The sequence below is a fragment of the Leptodactylus fuscus genome, chromosome 6, assembly GCF_031893055.1.
Source record: "Leptodactylus fuscus isolate aLepFus1 chromosome 6, aLepFus1.hap2, whole genome shotgun sequence".
Classification (NCBI taxonomy): domain Eukaryota; kingdom Metazoa; phylum Chordata; class Amphibia; order Anura; family Leptodactylidae; genus Leptodactylus; species Leptodactylus fuscus.
The window spans coordinates 313,026-337,563 of record NC_134270.1 but is presented as its reverse complement, the minus strand read 5'-3'; the positions used below and the strand labels follow the sequence as shown (position 1 = coordinate 337,563).

The following is a 24,538-nucleotide window of genomic DNA, read 5'->3' as shown; positions in this document are numbered from 1 at the left end:
CACTATCCTCCTATATATTACACTATATCCTCCTCTGTAATATTACACTATATCCTCCTATATATTACACTATATCCTCCTGTGATATTACACTATATCCTCCTATATATTACACTATCCTCCTATATATTACACTATATCCTCCTCTGTAATATTACACTATATCCTCCTATATATTACACTATATCCTCCTCTGTAATATTACACTATATCCTCCTATATATTACACTATATCCTCCTCTGTAATATTACACTATATCCTCCTCTGTAATGTAACAAACACCCCCCTATTAGTATTGTATTATTCTTTACCCCCCCTTTACCTCTTTAGGGGTCTCGTATTGCGTCTGTATTAGATGAGCTGTTGTAGGGTCTCTATTAGGGAGCCTGGGATAATGTGTATATATATGTATGTGTCTGTATACTATAGGGGGTCTGGAGTGTGTATGCTATGCCCCCTGTACTCAGACACTGCTGACCTTAGACGTCTCCTCTGCACCACAGAATAGTCCAGCTTTCCTGTAGATGGATAGGATGGAAGCTTCTCCTCTCCTGGCCCTATGGGCCCCTGTGTAGCAGCGTCACCCCCTGTAATATAATATGGCGTCATCATACCGGGCACCATCCCGCTCAAGCCTCGCCCTGCTCATAGTCATGGGGGGCACATACTTCTATATGGATTTGCTCACAAATATATAGATCCCCATTAGCCACACCCACTTAAGCCACACCCACAATAATACGTTTTTTTTCACACATTTTAATAGTAAATAAATGACATTTTCCTCTTTTTCTCTTCTAGACGCGGCGATGGATTCCTGACCAGGCTATCACGAGTCCTCGGACTGATTTCCCCCCGATGATTTTGCCCCTCCTCCTCCTCTTCCATGAATCAGCATATTCTCTGTCAGTGATGTCACTTCCTTCCATGTCTCACAATCAATAAAGTAGAATAGATCAGCACATGGCGTATTGTGTTCCATTATCTTATAGAAATAAGCAGGTTAAGTAATAAGAAAAACCTGGCTGCTTTCTCTCAGTAACAGTGCCTCCACCTTTCTAATGGTTGTGTCGGGTATTACAGTTTTCCTTCACTACAGCGGTGCTGAGCTGTAATACCAGACAGGACATGTAGACAGGAAGGACAAACATTAGAAAGGGTTAATCCAATCTAATGTATTTATGGCGTGTCCATAGTATTAGAAGAGTCAGGCAGAAAAGTTTTCTTTCTATCGTTGACTACAAACTCTTACAAATCTGAAGAACAGAAAATCTTGAGTGGAAGTGACATGTTAAGCAAATATCTGTAACAGGACTCCGCACCTACCAAATGCCATATATAATACTGGGGTCTTCTTATGTAACATGGGGCCATCTTCATAGTGACCAGATCCTCATGGGCGGTCCTACATTTGCTGTCCCCGCCTCTAATCAGCAGTAGCTCCAATGAAAGTCAATCACTCAGGATATTACTGGATGTAATCTTTCCCTACATCTGAGCTGGGGTAAGGGCAGACACATCTGTATGTTCCTGTATACATGACAGGGCACCAGACACCAGTTACCCCTTCTTGGCCATTCTCTACTATAATTCACAGCACAAAATCTGTAGTTTGGAGTTAAATGCAGGAAAATAAGGGCCATCATTTATGGCGACGTCGTCCTCTGTTCCTTGTGCTGAGCAGAGATATCAGCGCTTGTCTTGGAAGATATATATGGGGCCTCATGTGGCTGTTCACATTTATCTTCAGAGAGAAGAGGGGACAGCAGAGGAAAGTCATAGAGTTACTACTGACTAGCGTCTGGTACTAAGTGGCGGCACTATGTGGCTGGCAGTGTTATGTGGGGTCCTCTAGTGGAGAGCCACAAGGGGGCTAATATTACTGTCACGTCTTAGATTGGACATGAGGCGATGATGTTTCGCAATCTGACTGTTAAGATGGACCTTCAGGCTCTCAGCTTCAGTAATTCTTCTTGTGCAGCGGTTTTCTATGTGCCCGGGGAACTGTCCGATCAACACCCTGCAGTTTAGTCATTTACTACAGGCCCGGGGAGCTGTCCGCTCAGCACTACTCGCTCCGACATCCTGAGGGAGCCTTCACACACAGTTACGCTGCGCTCATTCTGAACGTAAACACACTTGAATGGGAGTCGGCATACGTGCGCTCCCCACTGAAATCAATGCGAGGCTTTTTTCCTTATTGCTTTCAATGTATTACGCGCATGTGACGGCTCCCTGATAGCGCCTGGACAGCTTTACATTGCAGACGGGAGAGACCACTTCAGTATTTTTGGTGCCTGATCTCTTGTACTAAGCGGGGGGTGCAGTAAGACCTGTGCTGCTTCAGTTAGATTGTAATGTATTGTCTTTCTGTGACATCATTTCATAGACATAAGTGTGTGACTTGATCTCTCCGAGCTATGACTTAGCCTTGATCTCTGGCACTGAAGTTGCTATATGTTGCCTTGTGTGACTATTGCACATTGCAGGGTCTTAGGATCTAGTCCCTGTCATTCTCCATTATTACTGTCTGATCCTCCATCTCCTGCCTTCATGTTTCTGCACTGACTGCATTACTTTATATTTGCAGCTATTAGTATTATGGTCTCTTCTTATTGCTCCTATTTCTCTGTATGTCTTGTATGTACCTGACATTGCCGTGTTCCCTTCTCAGTACTGAATCTTCTCCTTCTTTCCTCATGTTATACTGCTATAATACTTGTGCAGGACGGTGTTTGGTCGGGTCCCTTTGTGATCAGGACGTTACTCCAACCCCACATATTCCACCAATTCCTACATTTGGAGGGGTATTTGGTATCTTTGTGTGGTTTGGTATCGGTGGACGCACAGATGTAACCCCCTGGTCCTGGTGTCACTTGTCTCTGTTGTACTCTCTGACATTCCCTTTCTTCCTTTTCTTTTTCTGCTTCGGTGAATTTTCTTTCTAGTTTTTTCTTTATCCGCCTTCTTTGCTCAGTTGTGATACTTTATTATCCGGACTCCTGTCCAGTGTTCTGCAGATTGTACAACTATGACATCCCTGATGTGTAGGACGCTTAATACTAAGGGTCTAATCTCCCCTGTCAGCAGCGGATTAACCAGCACCCAGTCTCACGTGAGCAGCAGACAATGTGTGTTTATTCAGCACAACAACAAACAGCTTACAACTTGTTATAGCATCTAGTTCTGTGAAGACTCTGCAGCAGCCTGTGCAGCCATGACATGTGCAGGGAGAGAGAGACACAGGAAGAAGGGGAGGAGCTTCCTATCTGAGTGTCTTTTTTTTTTTTTCAGGAGAACTTTGTTAACAACTTAACAATATGAACAGACAGAATGTCTCCTCATACACTCACCGGCCTTTTTATTAGGTACACCTGTCCAACTGCTCGTTAACACTTAATTTCTAATCAGCCAATCACATGGCGGCAACTCAGTGCATTTAGGCATGTAGACATGGTCAAGACAATCTCCTGCAGTTCAAACCGAGCATCAGTATGGGGAAGAAAGGTGATTTGAGTGCCTTTGAACGTGGCATGGTTGTTGGTGCCAGAAGGGCTGGTCTGAGTATTTCAGAAACTGCTGATCTACTGGGATTTTCACGCACAACCATCTCTAGGGTTTACAGAGAATGGTCCGAAAAAGAAAAAACATCCAGTGAGCGGCAGTTCTGTGGGCGGAAATGCGTTGTTGATGCCAGAGGTCAGAGGAGAATGGCCAGACTGGTTCGAGCTGATAGAAAGGCAACAGTGACTCAAATAGCCACCCGTTACAACCAAGGTAGCCAGAAGAGCATCTCTGAATGCCGCACAGTACGTCCAACTTTGAGGCTACAGATGGGCTACAGCAGCAGAAGACCACACCGGGTGCCACTCCTTTCAGCTAAGAACAGGAAACTGAGGCTACAATTTGCACAAGCTCATCGAAATTGGACAATTGAAGATTGGAAAAACGTTGCCTGGTCTGATGAGTCTCGATTTCTGCTGCGACATTCGGATGGTAGGGTCAGAATTTGGCGTCAACAACATGAAAGCATGGATCCATCCTGCCTTGTATCGGTAACGGTTCAGGCTGGTGGTGGTGGTGTCATGGTGTGGGGAATATTTTCTTGGCACTCTTTGGGCCCCTTGGTACCAATTGAGCATCGTTGCAACGCCAAAGCCTACCTGAGTATTGTTGCTGACCATGTCCATCCCTTTATGACCACAATGTACCCAACATCTGATGGCTACTTTCAGCAGGATAATGCAATGCCATGTCATAAAGCTGGAATCATCTCAGACTGGTTTCTTGAACATGACAATGAGTTCACTGTACTCCAATGGCCTCCACAGTCACCAGATCTCAATCCAATAGAGGAGCATCTTTGGGATGTGGTGGAACGGGAGATTCGCATCATGGATGTGCAGCCGACAAATCTGCGACTGCAACTGTGTGATGCCATCATGTCAATATGGACCAAAATCTCTGAGGAATGCTTCCAGCACCTTGTTGTATCTATGCCACGAAGAATTGAGGCAGTTCTGAAGGCAAAAGGGGGTCCAACCCGTTACTAGCATGGTGTACCTAATAAAGTGGCCGGTGAGTGTATAATAGAGCAGCTTTATTATACAAAGGATCTTACAGCAAGGTGATGATAAAGGGTTTTTTCACTGCTGCTATATTTTTACAGTCCAGTGTCAAGCAAGGATGCCCAATGAGCCCGATCCTTTTTGTCTGCGCAATTGAACCCTTAGGGCCCCTTCACACAGAGTAAATGCACATGTATTTTTGCAAAATACACGTGTAAAAATAAGACTCCCATTGACTTCAATTACATTTTTAGAGGCGTATTTTTACACGTGTATTTTCCAAAAATACACGCGCGTTTACTCCGTGTGAAGGCTCCCTTACTGACCAGCATCAGGTATGACAAACTAATAAGAGGCGTTCCCCTACCAGGAGGTGGCGGTGGTGAAGTAAAAGTTAAGGCGTACATGGAGGACGTCTCAATCCTGTGCAGTACTGAAACAGCCCTTAGGAGGGCGATACAAACCACATTATATTTTTGTAATGCATCCGGGTTTAAGTTGAATATCAATAAATCAGAACATTTCTCTTTAGGAGACTGGAGCAACGTTGACTTACAAATGCTGCCGAGCGCTGGAACCGAGGTAAAAATACTCAGAGTGATTTTTGACTCAGAAAACAAAGGTACAAAGAGCTGGGACATAGTAAAGGAGAAGGCACAAAAGAAAAGAAATTACTGGCAGCTGGGCAAGCTTTCACTTAAAGGGAAAAAGTTAATAATCAAGTCAGTACTAATCCCACTCTTACTATAGTTAAATGCGGTATTCCCACCATCAGAAAGTATGCGGAAAAAACTGCAGAAAATTTTTTTCAAATTTTTCTGGGGGGTCAAGCTCAGAAAAAAATAAAATGTGACATCTGTTATAAAGGGATTGAAAAGGGCAGAAAAGGAGTGCGAAATATAAAGCGAATTCTCTGTATTAACTTCTTCTCGCTTGTTTTTAGGAACATGGAGTCAGACACATCTTGGTTGTATTTTTTGCGATACGCCGCAGGTAACATCTTTCGGAGATATAAGTGGCTTCATGTACCGCTAACGTCTCCTGTTTTGTTATCCAGTCCTGTACACGACAATATACTATGGAGGACAATCAATCAGCCGAGAAGAAGGGACGTACTGTCCCGAAACGCATCGCCCATTATACGCACAGGCAAGGCCCCAGTTACAATGTAACTGTTTTAACGTGACAATAAAAGTTACATTTTAACACCGCGGATTTCCGTCTTCATCTACCTCCTGGTAGCAGCTGGCATCTTTTACCTTCATGTCGGACATTCTATTAGCAGGTTGAAGTTCACCTGCATGCCGTGCTCTCCAAGGACTGAGGTTCAAGCTGCATAGGGTGAGCTGATACATTTTTTTTTTCTCTTTTTTTTCACCTATGTGAATACTGCCTTATGTCACCTAATCTTTTTTCATTATGCCTGTCCCTTTAAGAATCTGCTCTCAAAATGTGAAGGTGTTTACTGCTGCTGGGAGGAGGACTGCTATCCTGGATTATCTTGCTTCAAAACAGAGAGACATTGTATGTGTCCAGGAATGCGGCCTCAACCGTATGCCGCGCAAAAGTGAATGGAGTGGAGTCGCTAAGTGGTAACAAAAATTACCGGCTTGTAAATTTTTATGCACCGACCTGTAAGAATAACAGGCTGGCACTTTTTGAAAAGTTAACCACTTCAGTACCGGCCAATTTGTGGTCCAGGACCAGACACATTTTAGGTTTATTTTGTATGTGCGGTTTTGAGGTCTGTAAAATTTTTCTCGTATGTCTTAGTCAACTAATTTTTGCGTCTTTTTCGGGGACACATAGGGCTTTATTTTTATGTTATTTTTATTTTCAAATGTGTTTTAATTTTTTTTATATCCAGGAAAATATAAACAAAATAGGAGGGAAATTGTGTCTGGTTTTCAATTTATAATTTTTTTTATACACACAAAGTGTCACTGAAAAACTTTATAATATAGTTTTTCCTCTCCGTTACGGTAATTTTTATTTTGTATGGTGTCGTCGGGGGTGGGGCTATAACCTTTAATAACGGCGTTTTATTAGCGTATTTATTTATTTTTTATTATTATTTTATTTACTTTTTTTTAACTTTTTTTTATTATATTTTTATTTTATTTTTTTCCCAGATTGTGTCCCCATAAGGTGATAAGAGACCTTTGGGGACATCTGATCACTTTTTTTTTTTGTACTTGAGGCTGATTTCTCCTATAACTGGGGCTGGTACATTTAACCTCAGTTACAGGAGGAATACAGCCTCCTGCACACTGTATACACAGCTTACTGAGCTGATCTGAGTCCTGTAGGACCCAGCAGCTCTGGCAGGACACTGCTCCCGGCATATCACGTGTCCGCCGGGTCAGAGGGCAGCTGAATTATGGCTGCGTCCATAGCTGTGTATACACAGCGATCGAGATAGCAGAGGAGGTAATAAATCTTCCCTGCTATCTCTCTGGGAGCTCTGGCTGAAGTTACAGCCGGCTCCTAGTGAAAGCAGCTACACGATCTCCGTACAGGTACGTCCTGGCAGAACTAGGCAACCACTTCCCGGACGTATATAGTCTATGGGCGGTCCGGAAGTGGTTAAAGTTTTATTTACAGGGCACCGCTCCTACTATTGTGTGCGGGGACATGAACTGCATGATGGAGAAGGTGAGCAGAGGCTGTGCCACACAACATAATGTGGATTCAACAGGTAATAAGTTAAAATGAATTCGGTCTTAAAGATGTGGGCAGTGAGAAAAACACTGGTAACACTTCTCAGACAGTGGGAAAACATCAACAACAAAAGGAGTGCCAAATCTAAAGAGAATTCTCTGTATTAACTTCTTCTCACTTGTTTTTACGCATATGGAGTCAGACACCTCTTGGTCGTATTTTTTGCGATACGCCGCAGGTAACATCTTTCGGAGATATAAGTGGCTTCATGTACCTCTAACTTCTCCTGTTTTGTTATCCAGTCCTGTACAAGACAATATACTATGGAGGACAATCAATCAGTACCAGCTGGCGCAACTAAGCAGCTCCCAAAAGATCCCGTGCAGGAATCTCCAAAAAGGATGAGATGACACAAATTGGGAACCTCTCGTACAGTAACTGCAGCAAGGTCTGGAAAAGAGCGCATGCGGTTTATCTCAGCAACCATTTAAAAGACCTGGCATGGATGGCGGTACATGAGGCCCTGCCCACAAGAGCTTTCCAACATGTCAGAAGGATGTCCAAAATGCGGTAAAGAAGAAACTATCCACATCCTATGGAACTACCCATTCGCACAGAGAGTATGGCATCAAGTCGGGAACTTGCTAAAGTTTACCACACATCTGGATCGCCTTGGTTATAATGTTATTTGTTATGGACTGTGTATAAACCTAACAGTAGAAAAAGAAAGAGTCTGCTGGACATTTATTAATTGCATTAAAGACTCATTATGGAAAGTGAGGAATATTTTTATTTTCCAGAAAGATGCAAATACTGAGGTGGACTGTAATAAACTGGCAATATCTGAAGTCTACATTTATTATATGGTTGATATGAGAAAATATGGCCGTAAAAGAGCAAATGAAATATGGAACTATAGTTTATGGAACATGTTCTGATGAAGATCTTTGAAATTGTTTGTTGTTTGGTTATTTTGTTATTCTGCTATAATAAAGTAAAAAAAAAAAAATCTGTTCTTATCAGTTTAATATCTGATACGTCCCCTATCTGGGGACCATATATTAAATGGATTTTTGGAACAGGGAGCTGGAAATAGAGCTTGCTCTGTCCACTCCACGCATTGACCTGGTATTGCATTACTTCCAGGACCGGTGCACCCCTCTTAATTCAGTTGAAAAATAGAAAATAATTTCTTCCTTCCTTCTGCTGCTTGCTGGCATTTCAATGTCTTGCAACAAATCAGAAGAATTACATGAGAATTCATGTCTTTTTTTTAAATATTTTTTTCTTATTTTTCCTCTTTCCAAATTTAATTATTTGTGTCTTCATTTTGTTTCAGATTTCGCTGCTGACTTGAAACCTTTTTCTCGTGAAATAAAATGGAATGTTTTAATTTCTGAGGAAAGAAAAATGTCTTTGCACTTGTCCCTGAATTTTGCACAACTTGACGCTGCTGCTGTTGTCATCGTCCTCCTCTTCTCATTTTGCAGAGCTTGTTGCCCTCTTGTGGCTGCCTGCTTGCTCCGGAGACAGACTGACATGCAGGCAGGGTTTATGCAGATTTGCAGCAAGCGCTGTGCATCGCTGAGTGACAGTAGTGGCAACTGGATTTGATCTGTTTTTTCAATGCAACAGGAACATTCTTCCTAAGGTCTCGGAAACTCTGTCTGGCTAGCATTTGTCGGACTCTCTTCGATGACAACAAAAATGTACCACCAGTCAGCGATGTGGTGAGAAGTGTAGAGTTGGGGCCGCGGGCCATACCTCACTGAAAATCCCATTCGGGTCATTCTCTGATAGCCTTTTGGCACAGGCACCATGACAGCCGCCTCTCGGCCTTTTGGCTAAGACCATGTGGGGAGGCTGACAGTTGGACCAGAAGCATCGGAGAAGGCGATCCTGGACAGCGGTGAAAAGCATCAATACAATGGCTGGATCTCTGCCCAACGCGACCTGTAGGTGCGCTTCAGAACATGACTTAAAAATTAAGAATGCGGTGCGCATTGACGTGGCATTAGCAGCTAAGGAGCATTTTACCAGGCAATACCTAGTGCAGGAAGTTCTTTTCAAGACTTTGGAAGTACCTAAACTGGCTATACTGGCTCTTCAGGAGACGTATGGGAGTTATACACTCTCCTTCATCTCAGACCACGCCTTCCAGCTATTCCAGCAAAAGGTCAGACAATCCTTACAGCATGCTAATCTTAAGGGACTGTCCTTTGTGTTTCTGTATGAGGAGGAGGTGGTGGTGGTAGTGTCTATGAGGAGCCCTCATGTTCATCTTTTGGATGTGAAAACTTTCTTAAAGATGTATGTGGACATTTCCAGATGTGGTCCCCAAAGGGATGCAGATGGGATCTGGACTGGCAAATTTTTATTTTGGGTGAAATTCCGCCCAGATGATTCCCCAGCTAGCTATAAAGGGGTATTACACCCTCCTTCCAGATTCCGTATTGGCAAGGAAATTGGTCGTTTGTTTTATAATCAGATGCCGGATTTCTGTTTTAACTGTCTGCAATTTGGGCATTGGAACTCTAGTTGTAAAAACCAGGAGGTGTGTCGCAAGTGCGGCCAATCAGGGCAGGGCGCTTCCTCCTGCACCAACACCATTGTCTGCAATGTTTGCAAAGGGTCAGATCATCTGTATAAAGACTGTCCCACTCGGAGGCGGACCTATGCAGATGCTGCAAGGAATGATGGTCCGGTTCAAGATTTTGCACCTGGAATTATAGCCTCCATTTTTCTCCAGGACGACTCGGACGCAGCACCTGACCCTGACCTTGAGGAAGGTGAGCCAGCTGACCAGCCTGTTTTGGAGACTTCTTTGGTGGCCCCCACCATGCCTGCTCAGAAGCCTCTCCCTGAGGTGTCAGAGGAGGAGATCACACAGCCTGTTGCCCTTGCCTCTGGAAATCTTCAATCAGCTTCTTCTGGTGCTGTGGTCCAGTGGGGAGACACTTTTGATGTTATTGCTTATCGGCCATTTGGCTAAGATCAAGTGTAGTATCTGTTCTTATCAGAAGTGGCAAGTAGGCGAAACCGCTGGAGATTGCGATCCGCTAGGTCGGTCACAGCGGGAGTAGGCTGAAAACCATGGAGATTTGAACGTGAGAACCACTTTGGGCATGTTGCTGGGGGACGCAGCTAGTAGTTGGATCCGCAGGTGGTTAGGATCGGGCCACCGTAGGGAACCGACGAAGACTGCTGACGCTGGCAACATGACCACTTGACCACTCGTTGTCAAGGATCTTGGCTGAAGGTCGGTGAAGCGCTCGAAGGTCTCTGGTGTCGTGCCCTGGGGGTTGAGTGGCCCCCGGGGTGCCTTAGTCACTGGGCGTGGGAAACCCACTGATTTCGGCACATTGCTTGGCACCGGAATACACCTATTTGAGCACACCACTCCTTAATGCCTGGTTTTCCAGCATTGGAGAAATTTTTATAGATCCGGCGGTAAACCGGGCTCTGAATGGGCACTTTACCACTTGTTTAGTGTTTTTCTCACGTTTGTTTACACTCTGTCACCCTTTTTGTGTGTCTGACGAAGGGATGCTGTACCCTTTTGGGACGCTTCCTGACGATGTCTGGGGATGAGGCCTGTAATGGGTCTCTCCCCTCTGTCAGCTGACCTGTCCTGGGGAATCGGGGCAGGCGCAGACTTCTTTGCCTGAGCCAAGGAGTATCTCTGGTGGTGGCAGCCCGGAGAGAAACTTGGCGACTGGTTATCCTGAGTACCCCTGGTGGTGGCAGCCCGGGGGGAAACCGGATGTTGGTAGGGCCATCCTGCTCCGGCAGATGGTCCTTTCGGATACTCGACCTCACTCGGTCACCTTTTGGTCCTTGTGGGGAAGAGTTTAGTCAGGAACCTCTCTCCCCTTTAGGGGAAGGGTGCGTTTTTTGACAAGCATCCTGGGCACGTTTTTTTTAGTGTGGCACCCACACTTTTTTCGTGCACTTGGTGTTTTTTGATTGGCACATGCGGAGACCTTCGATAAAAAAAGAAAAAAAAAAAAAAAAAAAAAAAAAAAATGTGTTCTTATCAGAAGTAGAGAGTAGGTGAAACTGCTGGTGAGCCGGGTCCGTGACCAGTCACAGCAGGAGTAAGTCGAAAGCTATGGAGATCTGAACGGAGAACCACTTGAGGCATTGTCAATGGGGGATGTGGTTAGTACGCCGGCTCCGCCAGCGGAGGTGTTGGACCCACTGCAGGTGGCTGGCAGAACGCCACTGACGCTGTCGACACGACCACCAAGGGGGACAGGATGCTCCCTTGGGGATCTTACCATGGGCCGGTGAAGCGCTCGAAGGTCTCTGGTGTCGTGCCCTGCGGGTTGAGTGGCCCCCAGGGTGCCTTAAGTCACTGGGCGTGGGAAACCCACTGATTTGGGCACTATCGCGTGGCACTGGATCACACCTCTTGAGCACACCACTCCTTAATGCCTGGTTTACCAGCATTGGAGTAATTTTTATAGATCCGGCGGTAAACCAGGCTCGTACAGAGCACTTTACCACTTATGTAGATGTTTTTTCTCACTTTTTTTTTTATTTTCACTCTGTCACCTTTTTGTGTGTCGACGAAGGGATGCTGTACCCTTATGGGACGCTTCCTGACGGTGTCTGGGGATGAGGCCTGTAATGGGTCTCTCCACTCTTTCAGCTGACCTGTCCTGGGGAACCAGGGCAGGCGCAGACCTCTTTGCCAGAGCCAAGGAGTATCTCTGGTGGTGGCAGCACGGAGAGAAACTTGGCGACTGGTAATCCTGAGTACCCTTGGTGGTGGCAGCCCGAGGGGAAAACGGATGTTGGTAGGGCCATCCTGCTCCAGCAGATGGCCCTTTCGGATACTCGACCCCACTCGGTCACCTTTTGGTCCTTGTGGGGAAGAGTTTGAGTCAGGAACCTCTCTCCCCTTTAGGGGAAGGGTGCGTTTTTTGGCGAGCATCCTGGGCACGTTTTTTTTAGTGTGGCACCCACACTTTTTTCGTGCACTTGGTGTTGTTGATTGGCACATTCGGAGACCTTCGATCCTGATGGGGTGTCTCTCACTACAGTGGGGGAGACACCTGTGGAGGAGAAGGGGGAAACCTCTGTTTTCGCCATGGGTGAGGACTCCATGGACTGGACAACTGTTTCCAAAAAAAAGTGGAAGGATGCTGCAGCTAGTAGGCGTAACCTCAAAAGATGTCAGCCCCATGCCTCGCCCCATCCTCCTGAGGTGGGGGAAGCTGCTCCTATGGTAACTTCAGCCCTGGTCTCCTCTGCTACCAGTATAAGCTCTGGCTCCTCTCAGAGCACCTGGATTGGTTCAGGACCTCGTGGACGTTCTCAAACTTGATTTCTCCCAATGGCTACCTTACGCATTGCCTCCGTAAATATTAGAGGCTTTATGAGCCCTGTAAAACGGGCTGCTGTATATGACTGTGTGACTCTAGAGAACTATGACTTGGTTTTTCTCCAAGAATGTGACATCCCTCATGATGTTAATTACAACACCTTTCGCAGAGGTTGGACCCGCGGTTTTTCCATATGGTCGGGAGACAACTCCAACCGTAACTCCGGAGTGTGTATCCTGTGTGCTAACCCTGCCATTAAGCTCTGCTCTTTTCAGGAACTGATTCCGGGCAGGTGTCTGCTTGCCACTGTATCCCTGTATGGCTCCCTCTTCAGGCTGTTTAATGTATATGCTCACCCGACAGTCAATGAACGAGCTGAGCTCTTGGATGTGCTGCAACATTTTCTGCCTGGCGCTATGCCTGTACTAATTGCCGGAGACTTTAATTGCCTTCTACCGGACGAGACTCGTTTTAGAGGTGCTGATACAGTCCGGGTTGACAAAACGAGACAAGTGCTGCAGGATATGATTGCAGATCAAAGACTTTGTGATGTTGGGAAAACCTTCTCCCCCGCCTGCCCGGACTACACCTGGAGAAGTTCCCGCTACAGGTCAAGGATTGACTACATCCTAGTCTCTTCAAGTTTCACAGCCGAATCCTTTGTCTTAAAGGACTGCATCTTTTCTGACCACCGGTGGCTAATCGCGACCTTACGCCTGGGCTCTTCTCCAAAAGGCCCAGGGGTTTGGAAACTCAATGTCCAGTTGCTGGAGGACGCAGCGGTTCGTACCGCCTTTCACCGCCTTTATGACAAACTGCGGGGGCGTCAACACCGCTTCCCTTGCCTGACGGCTTGGTGGGAGTACGCCAAGCTCGAATGTCGCCGGTTTTTCAAGAGAGAAGGAGTTAAGGCGGCGAAGCGACGGAAATCGCTCTATCGCCGGCTGCAGACCCAATTGCAAACTTTGCACCAGCTAGCTGATCTGGGGGTTGACGTTACCAGTGCCGTCTCAACGGTGAAAAGGCAGATTCAGGAGGCTGTGGCACAGCATGGTAAAGAGATCATTTTCCTGTCTAAAGTCCGCAACCTGGAAGAAAATGAGGCGTGTTCCCGCTTCTTCTTCAAAACTGTTTCTGGCTCTAAGGAACCCATTGTGGCTCTGGAGGGTGAAACGGAGACCTCTGGGATGTTGACTAAAGCCCGGGACTACTATCAGTCCCTCTTCGCCACCAAAGACATTGATCCTTCTAACTTGCAGACTGTCCTGCGTTCCCTAGGGGCGCAGCTCCAACCTGGAGACTGTACGACGTTGCTTACCCCCATCTCCCCGCAAGAGTTGTCCTCTGCGGTCCGCAGCTTCTCCCCTGGTAAGTCGCCAGGTTCAGATGGCCTGCCCGCGGAGTTTTACACCACTTTCTGGCCTATTCTACAACAGGACTTGTTGGGTGTCTTCAGGGAAGTTTTTCTGGTGGACTGTTTGCCCCAAACATGGAGAGAGGGCATTGTCGTCCTTCTGTACAAGAAGGGTGATAAATCCGCTCTGGCTAACTGGAGACCAATCACGCTGCTGAACTTAGACTATAAACTGTTCTCCAAGCTTTTAGTTGGGCGGTTTAAGACAATCCTTGCTCGTCTCATTCATCCGGATCAGACCTGTTCTGTGCCGGGCAGAGGGATCTGGGCCAACCTAAACTGCTTGAAGGACGTCATTTGGTACCAGAAAGAGAGAGGCCAGAAACTGTCAGTGCTCAGCCTTGACTTCCAGAAAGCGTTCGATCGCGTTTCACATGAGTACCTCTGGACGGTTCTGGAAGCCATGGGGTTGCTGTCCCCCTTCCGGAAAGTTCTTTCTCTACTATACACAGACGTCCACAGCAGGATTCTGATCAATGGCTCGTTGTCAGAGGCGATTCCGCTGTGCTCAGGGGTTAAGCAAGGCTGCCCGCTTAGCCCCATCCTGTTTATCTGCGCACTGGAGCCCTTGCTATGCTGCATCAGATGTGATGACCTGATCCAGGGGGTGCCTGTCCCTGGGAATCGAGGAGTGCCGGTGAAAGTTAAGGCCTATATGGACGATGTCTCCATCTTGTGTAGTTCCGAGGCGTCCCTGCACAGGGCCCTACATACGAATTTGTACTTTTGCTCCGCGTCTGGGTTCCGCTTAAACATGGACAAGTCGGAACGCCTGGACATTGGAATGATGCTGACCTGCAAATGCTGCCTCCACCCAGCGCGGAAGTAAAGATCTTGGGCGTCTGCTTCAGCGCAGCAAACGACGGAGCCACTAGTTGGGACTTAGTGCGGTCCAAAGTGAAGAAGCGCGTTGACTTTTGGAAGCTGAGGAAACTCTCCTTTGAGGGCAAAAAGCTGGGTATAAAATCCGTCCTGCTGCCCCTGCTTCTTTACCTGAACCTGGTATATCCTCCCCCAGATGCCATCCTCAAAAAGATCCAGCGGATTTTCTTCACGTTTTTCTGGGGTTCTGGATTTGAAAAGATACGTCGGGAGGTCTGCTTTAAGCCCATGGCTAAAGGTGGGAAGGGACTCCCGAATTTAAAGACCTTCCTATCCATTCACCTCTTTTCCTTACTTTTCCAAGCTATGGACTTGGATATAACATGGTCAAGCTTTCTGAGATATGCAGTGGGGCACGTTTTCCGCAAACATGGCTGGCTTCATCTCCCACTGACGTCCCCGACGATGTTGTCCTGTCCCGCACATTACCGCTTTCTACTGCGGACTATTGCCTCCAATAGCCTGGCTGGCTGGAGCCCGGACGTTCTGAGGCACCAGAGGCGCATCCTACATGCTCTTTCTGAATTGGACACTCTGGTCCCGGTCGACCGTTTCTCCTTCACTAACTGCAGTGCCATCTGGGCCAGAGTTTCAGCGCCTTACTTGGCTAATAGTTTAAAAGACTTGAACTGGCTGATTGTGCATGGCGCCCTCCCCACCCGTGCCTTCCAATATGCTAGGCGGCTTAGCAATACCTCTTTATGTCCACGGTGTGGTAATGAGGAGACGCTCCTCCACCTCCTCTGGAACTGTACCTATGCACAGACTGTGTGGCGGTCAGTAGGAGACTTTTTGAAATTCGCCACAGGTCTCAGGCGTTTGGATTACACTGTGGTATCCTATGGACTGTTGATGGACTTACCGCCTGAGCGGGAAAGGGATTGTTGGACTTTTCTGAGTGCCTTGAAACAAGCCTTGTGGTCAGTCCGTAATGTTCTGATCTTCCAGAGGGATTTAATCTCAGAGAAAGACTGTGTCCGTTTGGCCCTTGCCGACCTGTATATATATTATTTGTTGGATGTTAAAAAGTTAGGCCGTAAAAGTGCCAATGCTATCTGGAATTTTCAGTTGTGGAATGTCCTGTTCTGAATTGTATGCTTTTAACGCATATATCATTTGAATCCTTCTTGCATATACCACTGTTTTTCCATCTTTTCCTGCTTCTCTACCCTTATAGCATATACAACTTGTTTGCATTTCATTTGCATGTACCTGCGTTGATTTAGGTAATACCACCTTTTTCTAGTTTTGCATATACCTTGCTGTTCTGTATCTTGCATATACCTTATTGTATAATTTCCTATTGTACGGTTTTGTTTTATTGTACATGTTTCTTGTATGTTTTATTATATTTTTCTAATAAAAACGTAAAAAAAAAAAAAATAAAAAAAAAAAATCAGTTCTTATCAGAAGTAGTTAGTAGGGGAAACTGCTGGAGAGCGCGGTCCGGGACCGGCCACAGCAGGAGTAGGCCGAAAGCTATGGAGATCTGAACGGAGAACCACTTGAGGCGTTGTTGATGGGGGACGTGGTTAGTACGCCGGCTCCGCCAGTGGAGGTGATGGCACCACTGCAGGGAGCTGGCAGAACGCCACTGACGCTGTCAACACGACCACCAAGGGGGACAGGACGCTCCCTTGGGGATCTTACCATGGGTCGGTGAAGCGCTCGAAGGTCTCTGGTGTCGTGCCCTGTGGGTTGAGTGGCCCCCAGGGTGCCTTAAGTCACTGGGCGTGGGAAACCCACTGATTTAGGCACTATTGCGTGGCACTAGATTACACCCTTTTGAGCACACCACTCCTTAATGCCTGGTTTACCAGCATTGGAGTAATTTTTATAGATCTGGCGGTAAACCAGGCTCGTACAGAGCACTTTACCACTTATATAGATGTTTTTCTCACTTTTTTATTTTCACTCTGTCACCTTTTTGTGTGTCAACGAAGGGATGCTGTACCCTTTTGGGACGCTTCCTGACGGTGTCTGGGGATGAGGCCTGTAATGGGTCTCTCCCCTCTGTCAGTCGACCTGTCCTGGGGAACCGGGGCAGGCGCAGACTTCTTTGCCTGAGTCAAGGAGTATCTCTGGTGGTGGCAGCCCGGAGAGAAACTTGGCGACTGGTAATCCTGAGTACCCTTGGTGGTGGCAGCCCGAGGGGAAAACGGATGTGTTGGTAGGGCCATCCTGCTCCGGCAGATGGCCCTTTCGGATACTCGACTCCACTCGGTCACCTTTTGGTCCTTGTGGGGAAGAGTTTGAGTCAGGAACCTCTCTCCCCTTTAGGGGAAGGGTGCGTTTTTTGGCAAGCATCCTGGGCACGTTTTTTTTAGTGTGGCACCCACACTTTTTTCGTGCACTTGGTGTTTTTGATTGGCACTTGCGGAAACCTTCGATAAAAAAAAAAATCTGTTCTTATCAGTTTAATATCTGATACGTCCACTATCTGGGGACCATATATTAAATGGATTTTTAGAACAGGGAGCTGGAATCGGAGCTTGCTCTGTCCACTCCACGCATTGACCTGGTATTGCATTACTTCCAGGATCGGTGCACCCCTTTCCAATTCAGTTGAAAGAAAGACAGAGGATTGACCGACCAACAGAGGAGAAGAAGAAGATTGCTGCACCTGGCAAGCTAGCAAAGAGAAACCTGACAGTTGGACTTGGCCTGTGCTTGTTGCTGATGATGCTGTGACTGACTCTACCCTCTGCCAATGCATTCAAGTGCCTGAAAGGTAATTCATTAATTAATTTCTTTGATTGGTTAATTGATTGATTGAAAATGACATTACTGCTGCAAAGTGTCTGATTTGCTGCAATTTTATTCCATTTTAAATTCAGTGAATTCTTTGAAAAATTTTTGCCATAAATTTATTTCCGAACTTGCACTTGACCGGACACTTGAATGGGTGTGGTCAAGCGGTGGGAGTGGTTTATGCAGATTCGCAAACTTCGGCAAAATCCGTTGGCGTCACAAGATAACATTTGCACATGTCACTTTGCCTTGCACAAAAGTTTTTCTTTTCTTTTTTTTTCACTTTTGGTGGCAGGTAGGGAAAACCTGCACAAGCTAATTGGTTTCTACTTCATTAAGGGAAAGGAAAAAAAAATAAATCGAAATAGGGCTGCAACAGCCTGGTGCACACCTTGAGCGGTGCACAGTGAACACGGAAGGGCGCCGGAACAGGTGCCGAGCGCTTGCCATCGCTTCTCGGCCTTATGGCTGCGATCAAGTGTTAAAGCTTGGTCGGGACCTGTTGCTGGAGTGATCGAGGGACCGCCTCTACATCGTTGGACGGAGGAACCTTTTTTTTCTTGCCTTGGGCAATCTTCGTTTTTGTGATGGATCCAGGAAATTCTACCGGTGGAAGGCATACCATCCGCTTCATTGTGGCCAGACCGTGTTCCGGAGATGAGGTACTCATACACCTAATGGACAAAGTCCTTGTGGAGTTATGCAAAGTAGAACTGACCAAGGTATTTTGCATACAGCAATTTTCTGTAAAACGCACGTTTGATGTGTCCTTCTACGAAGGCGGATGTTGCCTGCACACATATGAGACACTTAAGAAACACCTTAAGCACGAATACCTGAAGGAGATACGTGTGGAACCTTTTTTCTCCACAATGGAGAAATTAGTAACAGTACAAATGTACAACCCCTACTGTCCCAGAGAGTTGGTAAAAGCATTTTTGTCACGGTACTGTGATAGTGTACGACTTGGTATGGGCAACACAAATTGTAGGGGGGTGTACACTGGCTATGCAAAATACTGGTGTAGGTTCACTCCGGATAAAACTGGCATAGGGGGGGGGGTTAAAAACCCTCCAGCCAACTTCTCTATAGGAGGTAACAACGGATTCCTATTTTACCCTGGTATGCCGGAGTATTGCCGGAGATGTTTGAGATTCGGCCATACGCAGGGTTCTTGTGAGAATGAGCCAGCCTGTAGGGGATGCGGCGAATCGGGGCACGTCGCCAGTGAGTGCCCAAATGTCGCAACCTGCGACCTCTGCGGCTCCAAGGAGCACATGGTACACAGATGCCCAAAGGCTGGTTACAGAGCAGGTGGGAAAACCAGCGAAAGGAAAAGCTATGCAGAGGCCGCGGCGTCACGCCCATCAGAAGCGGCTAGCAGCAGTCTCAATGCTGAAGTGGCAGCTGGCGAGATGGAAGACCAGGAGGTCAGTGATCCGGATGTGGTGGAACCGGGTGTGGTGGAGGAGACTCCAATGGAGGCATCCGGATTAATATTAATGCAGGAGGAGGTGGATGCGTTACCAGCGGCTACCCAGGGTGATAAAGGCACTGGACTGCCAGCTAGTACCACTATTGAGCAATTTAGTAGTCCTGGCTCAGGAGAGGAGGAAGCTACCACCTCCAAAAAAGGTGGGAAGGAGGGGCCGGAGCGTAAGATTGGCGCTGTCAGAAAAGTGGCAGAAGGTGGCATGGCTATAAAAAAAGCAGGGGCCACACGGTGGCTCAGTGGTTAGCACTGCAGCCTTGCAGCGCTGGTGTCCTGGTGTTCAAATCCCACCATGGGCAAAAAACCATCTGCAAGGAGTTTGTATGTTCTCCCCGTGTTTGCATGGATTTCCATCCCATGTTCCAAAAAAGACATACTGATAGGGAAAAATGTACATTGTGAGCTCTATGTGGGGCTCACAATCTACATTTAAAAAAATAAAAAAAAAAAAAAAAAAGCAAAAGGATAAAGAAAGGGAAATCGCTAAAAGTGCATTCCTAGCGCTGGATGAGTTGGGGTATACTGGCTTTAGCCCCTCCCCCATAGACGTCAGCTATTTGGAGGAGAGCCAGGTGGCGAGCCTTGAGGGGGTAACCCACTTCGCTTTGGAGCCTGGAACTTCTCTGCCATCTCCTGGGCAACCAGGGACGTGAAAAATGTTTTTGCATTTAACCCCTTTTTTTTTCCGGTAAAAAATGGTGTTGCAGCTGAAAATTATTTCTCAAAATGTCAGGGTATTTAATTCTGCTTACAGGAGGATTGCTATCCTAGATTTTCTATCTGCAAGGAACCCAGACATCGTATGTGTCCAGGAATGTGGTATATCCAGAACGCCCCCTAAAAAGGAGTGGCGTGGTAAGACTTTCTGGTCCTACACTGGCAGCAACCGGAATGATGGTATAGGGGTCTTAATTAAAAACGAAAATGTGTTGGTTAAAAATGTACAGGTTATAGCACCTGGGCGGTGCATTATGCTCACCCTTGAATACATGGGGTGGAGATTTAAGTTGTTTAATGTATATGCAACCGTCTGCAAGAATGAGCGTCTTGCTCTTTTTGAAAATTTGAATTTCTTTCTACAGGGGCAAACGCCTATCATCCTGTGTGGGGACTTAAACTGTGCGGTGGAGAAAACCGCAAGGGGGGGATCTGTGGTAAATACGGTGGATGTAACCGGTAACAGATTCAAGTTCCTTATGAATGAATTTTGTTTACAGGACGTGGGAAAAAAGCACGGCAGTCATGACACTTATCGTGCAGACAACGGGCGCACTAGCTCGCGTATAGATTATGTGTTATGTTCTGATAAGTCTGTTTCTGTGTCTTTTTTTTCGCAGGAAAGAGTTGCCTTTTCCGACCATGACTGTCTTATTACAGTATTTGGAGTCGGTAATATAATTTATGGCAGAGGGGTATGGAGACTCAATACCCGGTTACTGCGGAATCCGCAAATAAAACAAAAATTTATTTTGCAATATGCAAGGTGGAGGAGGAGGAGGAGGCATTTTGCAACAATTGTCAACTGGTGGACATGGGTAAAAAAACATGTCGCATCCTTCTTTAAAATGGAGGGAAAAAAACAGGCCAAGCAGCGCAGACTCACGTATCAGTGGCGCTGTAAGAGGCTATTATATTTAGCCCGGTGTAAACAACTGGGATATAACGTGCAAGCGGCACTTACAAAGGAAAAAAACTTGGTGGATAAGTGGTTTACTGACAGGGGTAAAGAGATTAAGTTTAGGGCCAAGGTTAAGTACGCCGAACACGGCGAAAAATGTACAAGTTATTTCTTTAAAAAAATGTGTGGGGGTAAGGATGTGATGAATGGATTGTATAGTGTGAATGGTGACTTAGTGAATGGTGAGAGGATGTTGGGTGTGGTGCATGGCTTCTATGAAAGGTTGTTTGAAAGGAAGGTGTGTGATCTTGGGGTGGATGAAGATTTCTTTGATGTAGTTAAAAATAGATTGCCGGAGAGTGAATGTGATGGGCTGATAGGAGAAGTGACTGCGAGTGAGATTGGTGACATAATTAAAAAATTGAGCCGGAATAAAGCGCCTGGTTTGGATGGGTTGATGAATGAGTTTTATACTTTATTTTGGGATGTTGTGGGCGAGGATGTGGTGGATGTGATGAAATGCCTGTTTGAGGGACAGAGGATGCCTGGATGTATGAAAAGGGGGATGGTGAAGCTGATCTTCAAAAAAGGAGAAAAAGAGAATATTGCGAACTGGAGGCCCATAACCCTTATGAACGCCGACTACAAAATTTTTGCGAAGGTGTTGGCGAATAGGATGAGAGATGTGGTGAAGTATGTGATTGCGGAAGAACAAGTGTGTGCGGTGCCTGGACGAAGTATGACTGAGAATGTAGTATGTATGAGAGATGTGCTTGAGGATTGTAAGGGTAGAGGGAAAGGTTTGATAGTGAGCGCGCTCGATTTTGAGAAAGCTTTTGACCGAGTGGGGCATGTGTATTTATTTAAGTTATTGGAGAGAATGAGATTCCCTGTGAAGTTTGTAAGGTTGCTGCATGGTTTGTATGAGAAGGCTGAGAGTAGTGTGTTGGTGAATGGGTTAATGACTGAGGTATTTGTAATCCAGTGTGGTGTGCGGCAGGGATGCCCCCTGTCGCCTATGTTATTTATTTGTGCCATAGAGCCGCTATTACAACTAATACGGGATGACAAAGTCATTAAAGGGGTATTCATCCCAGGATCTGGGGGAAGGAACATGAAATGCCTAGGATATATGGATGATGTGGTGGTGCTGTGTGATAGTATGTGTGATTTGCGGCGAGTGAAGTTGTGTGTGAGTATTTTTTGTGTAGCGTCTGGGTTCAAAATAAATTGGAACAAGAGTGAATTTAAAACGTTTAATTTTGTAGGGGAAGTGAATGAAGTGGAAATGAAGCGAGTGAGTGAGGAAGTACGGATGCTGGGTGTATGGTTTGATGAGAGGTTGAGCGGTCAAAAAAACTGGGAACCGTTGCAGGAAAAACTGGTTAAAAAATTCTCCCTCTGGAGACTCAGGGAGCTCACTTTTACTGCAAAGATATTGGTCAGCAAAAACATAATACTGCCAATGATTTTATTTGTGGCCATGGTGTTCCCACCCGATGATAGGGTGGAAAGAAAGCTAAATCGCATGTTGCATGTCTTCTTTTGGGGAAGCCCAATTGAGAAAGCCAAAAGGGAAGTACTGGTAAAAAAGCGTAAACTGGGTGGCCTGGACTTCCCAGACCTAAAGGTTTTCATTGGGCTTAATTATGTGCGCGGAGTAGCGCAAAGTGTGGTTAAAAATACAATGGCAAGCTGCCTGGTAAGGTATCTGGCGGGTACGGTCCTTAAAAGGCTGAAATGGCCGGTGGAGTTCCGGGGGCGACCGTACGCCTTCGACTGTCCTAAAGGGTACATGTACGTGGAAAAATTCATTAATTGCTTTCATTTGCAGAATATCAAGATGGAAGAGTTCCTGACATGCAAAAAACGTCTTAAAAATTTGTGTCAAAATCAAGTGGTCTGCCCTATAAGGGGTCTAACGTCTGTGGAAGCAGGTGAGGTGTGGTGGAAGATGCATCAATCGGACATAAGTAACAAACAAAAAGACTTAGTATGGATGAGTGCGCATAATGCGTTGCCTGTGAGAGTGGTGCAGAATAGAAGAGGGTTAAATGCGAGTGAAATATGTCCGAGAGAAAGGTGTGTGGGAGATGAGAGTCTGGAGCATGTGTTTTGGGGGTGTGGCTATGCAAAGAGAGTGTGGGGAAGGCTGGGAGGTGTGTGTAAGGATATAACTGGAGTGGATGTGCTAACATTTAAAATTGTGATGTATGGGTTGGTAAGTGTGGAAGGGGTAAATAAGAGATTGTTGTGGCTGGTGTGTGCGTGTATAAAAGAAGTGTTATGGAATAGTCGTAATTTGTATATATATCGCAAAGAATGCATCGAGACAGAAGATGCAATAAGGATGGTTCTTGATAAGCTATACTTTCATTATCAGTCAGACCTAAGGAAAGGTTTGGACAGAGAAGGTCTTTGGAAATTCCGAAAGTGGAAAAAATTGCTAAATTAAGTTAAGTTGTAATTGTAAAATTTGGTTTATTTTTTGTGTCTGAATTAAAATTATCAAAAAAAATAAAAGTTCATGCTTATGATGAGTGGCGTTGTTGGCTAGAATACGGTACAGACTGGTAACGGCCAATGATAGCCATACCTGAATGGTATGACAAAAAAAAAAAAAAATCTGTACTTATCAGTTTAATATCTGATACGTCCCCTATCTGGGGACCATATATTAAATGGATTTTTAGGACAGGGAGCTGGAATCGGAGCTTGCTCTGTCCACTCCACGCATTGACCTGGTATTGCATTACTTCCAGGATCGGTGCACCGCTTTCCAATTCAGTTGAAAGAAAGAGACAGAGGACTGACCGACCAACAGAGAAGATTGCTGCACCTGGCAAGCTAGCAAAGAGAAACCTGACAGTTGGACTTGGCCTGTGCTTGTTGCTGATGATGCTGTGACTGACTCTACCCTCTGTCAATGCATTCAAGCACCAGAAAGGTAATTCATTAATTAATTTCTTTGATTGGTTGGTTAATTGATTGATTGATTGCAAATGACATTACTGCTGCAAAGTGTCTGATTTGCTGCAATTTTATTCAATTTTTAATTCATTGAATTCTTTGAAAAATTTTTGGCATAAATTTATTTCTGAACTTGCACTTGACCGGACACTTGAATGGGTGTGGTCAAGCGGTGGGAGTGGTTTATGCAGATTCGCAAACTTCGGCAAAATCCGTTGGCGTCACAAGATAACATTTGCACATGTCACTTTGCCTTGCACAAAAGTTATTCTTTTCTTTTTTTTTCACTTTTGGTGGCAGGTAGGGAAAACCTGCACAAGCTAATTGGTTTCTACTTCATTAAGGGAAAGGAAAAAAAAATACATCGAAATAGGGCTGCAGCAGCCTGGTGCACACCTTGAGCGGTGCACAGTGAACACGGAAGGGCGCCGGAACAGGTGCCGAGCACTCGCCATCGCTTCTCGGCCTTTTGGCTAAGACCATGTGGGGAGGCTGACAGTTGGACTAGAAGTTCTGGAGAAGGTGATCCTGGACTACGGTGAAAGCATCAATATGATGGCTGGATCTCTGCAAAACGCGACCTGCAGGTGTGCTTCGGAACACGACTTTAAAATCAAGAATGCGGTGCGCATTGACGTGGCATCAGCAGCTAAGGAGCAGATTACCAGGCAATATCTAGTGAGTGAAGTCCTTTTCAAGACCTTGGAAGTCCCTAAACTGGCTATACTGGCTCTTCAGGAGACATATGGGAGCTTTACACTCTCCTTCATCTCAGACCACGCCTTCCAGCTATTCCAGCAAAAGGTCAGACAATCCTTACAGCATGCTAATCTTAAGGGACTGTCTTTTGT

The 24,538-nt window shown here is 45.9% G+C and overlaps 2 non-coding genes and 2 pseudogenes across 2 annotated transcripts; all 4 read left to right on the top strand.

Annotated features, from left to right (window-relative positions):
* The first annotated feature begins 8,198 nt into the window (after positions 1-8,198).
* LOC142210886 (U2 spliceosomal RNA) lies at positions 8,199-8,392 on the top strand. The gene has a single exon (XR_012717016.1). It is a non-coding gene; the product is annotated as a U2 spliceosomal RNA (small nuclear RNA).
* Positions 8,393-10,198: 1,806 nt separating this feature from the next.
* On the top strand, positions 10,199-10,350 carry LOC142210929 (U2 spliceosomal RNA; annotated as a pseudogene).
* A 6,886-nt stretch (positions 10,351-17,236) lies between these two features.
* On the top strand, positions 17,237-17,411 carry LOC142210892 (U2 spliceosomal RNA; annotated as a pseudogene).
* Positions 17,412-23,309: 5,898 nt separating this feature from the next.
* Positions 23,310-23,495, top strand: LOC142210901 (U2 spliceosomal RNA). Its single transcript, XR_012717028.1, has one exon. It is a non-coding gene; the product is annotated as a U2 spliceosomal RNA (small nuclear RNA).
* The last annotated feature ends 1,043 nt before the right edge of the window (positions 23,496-24,538 follow it).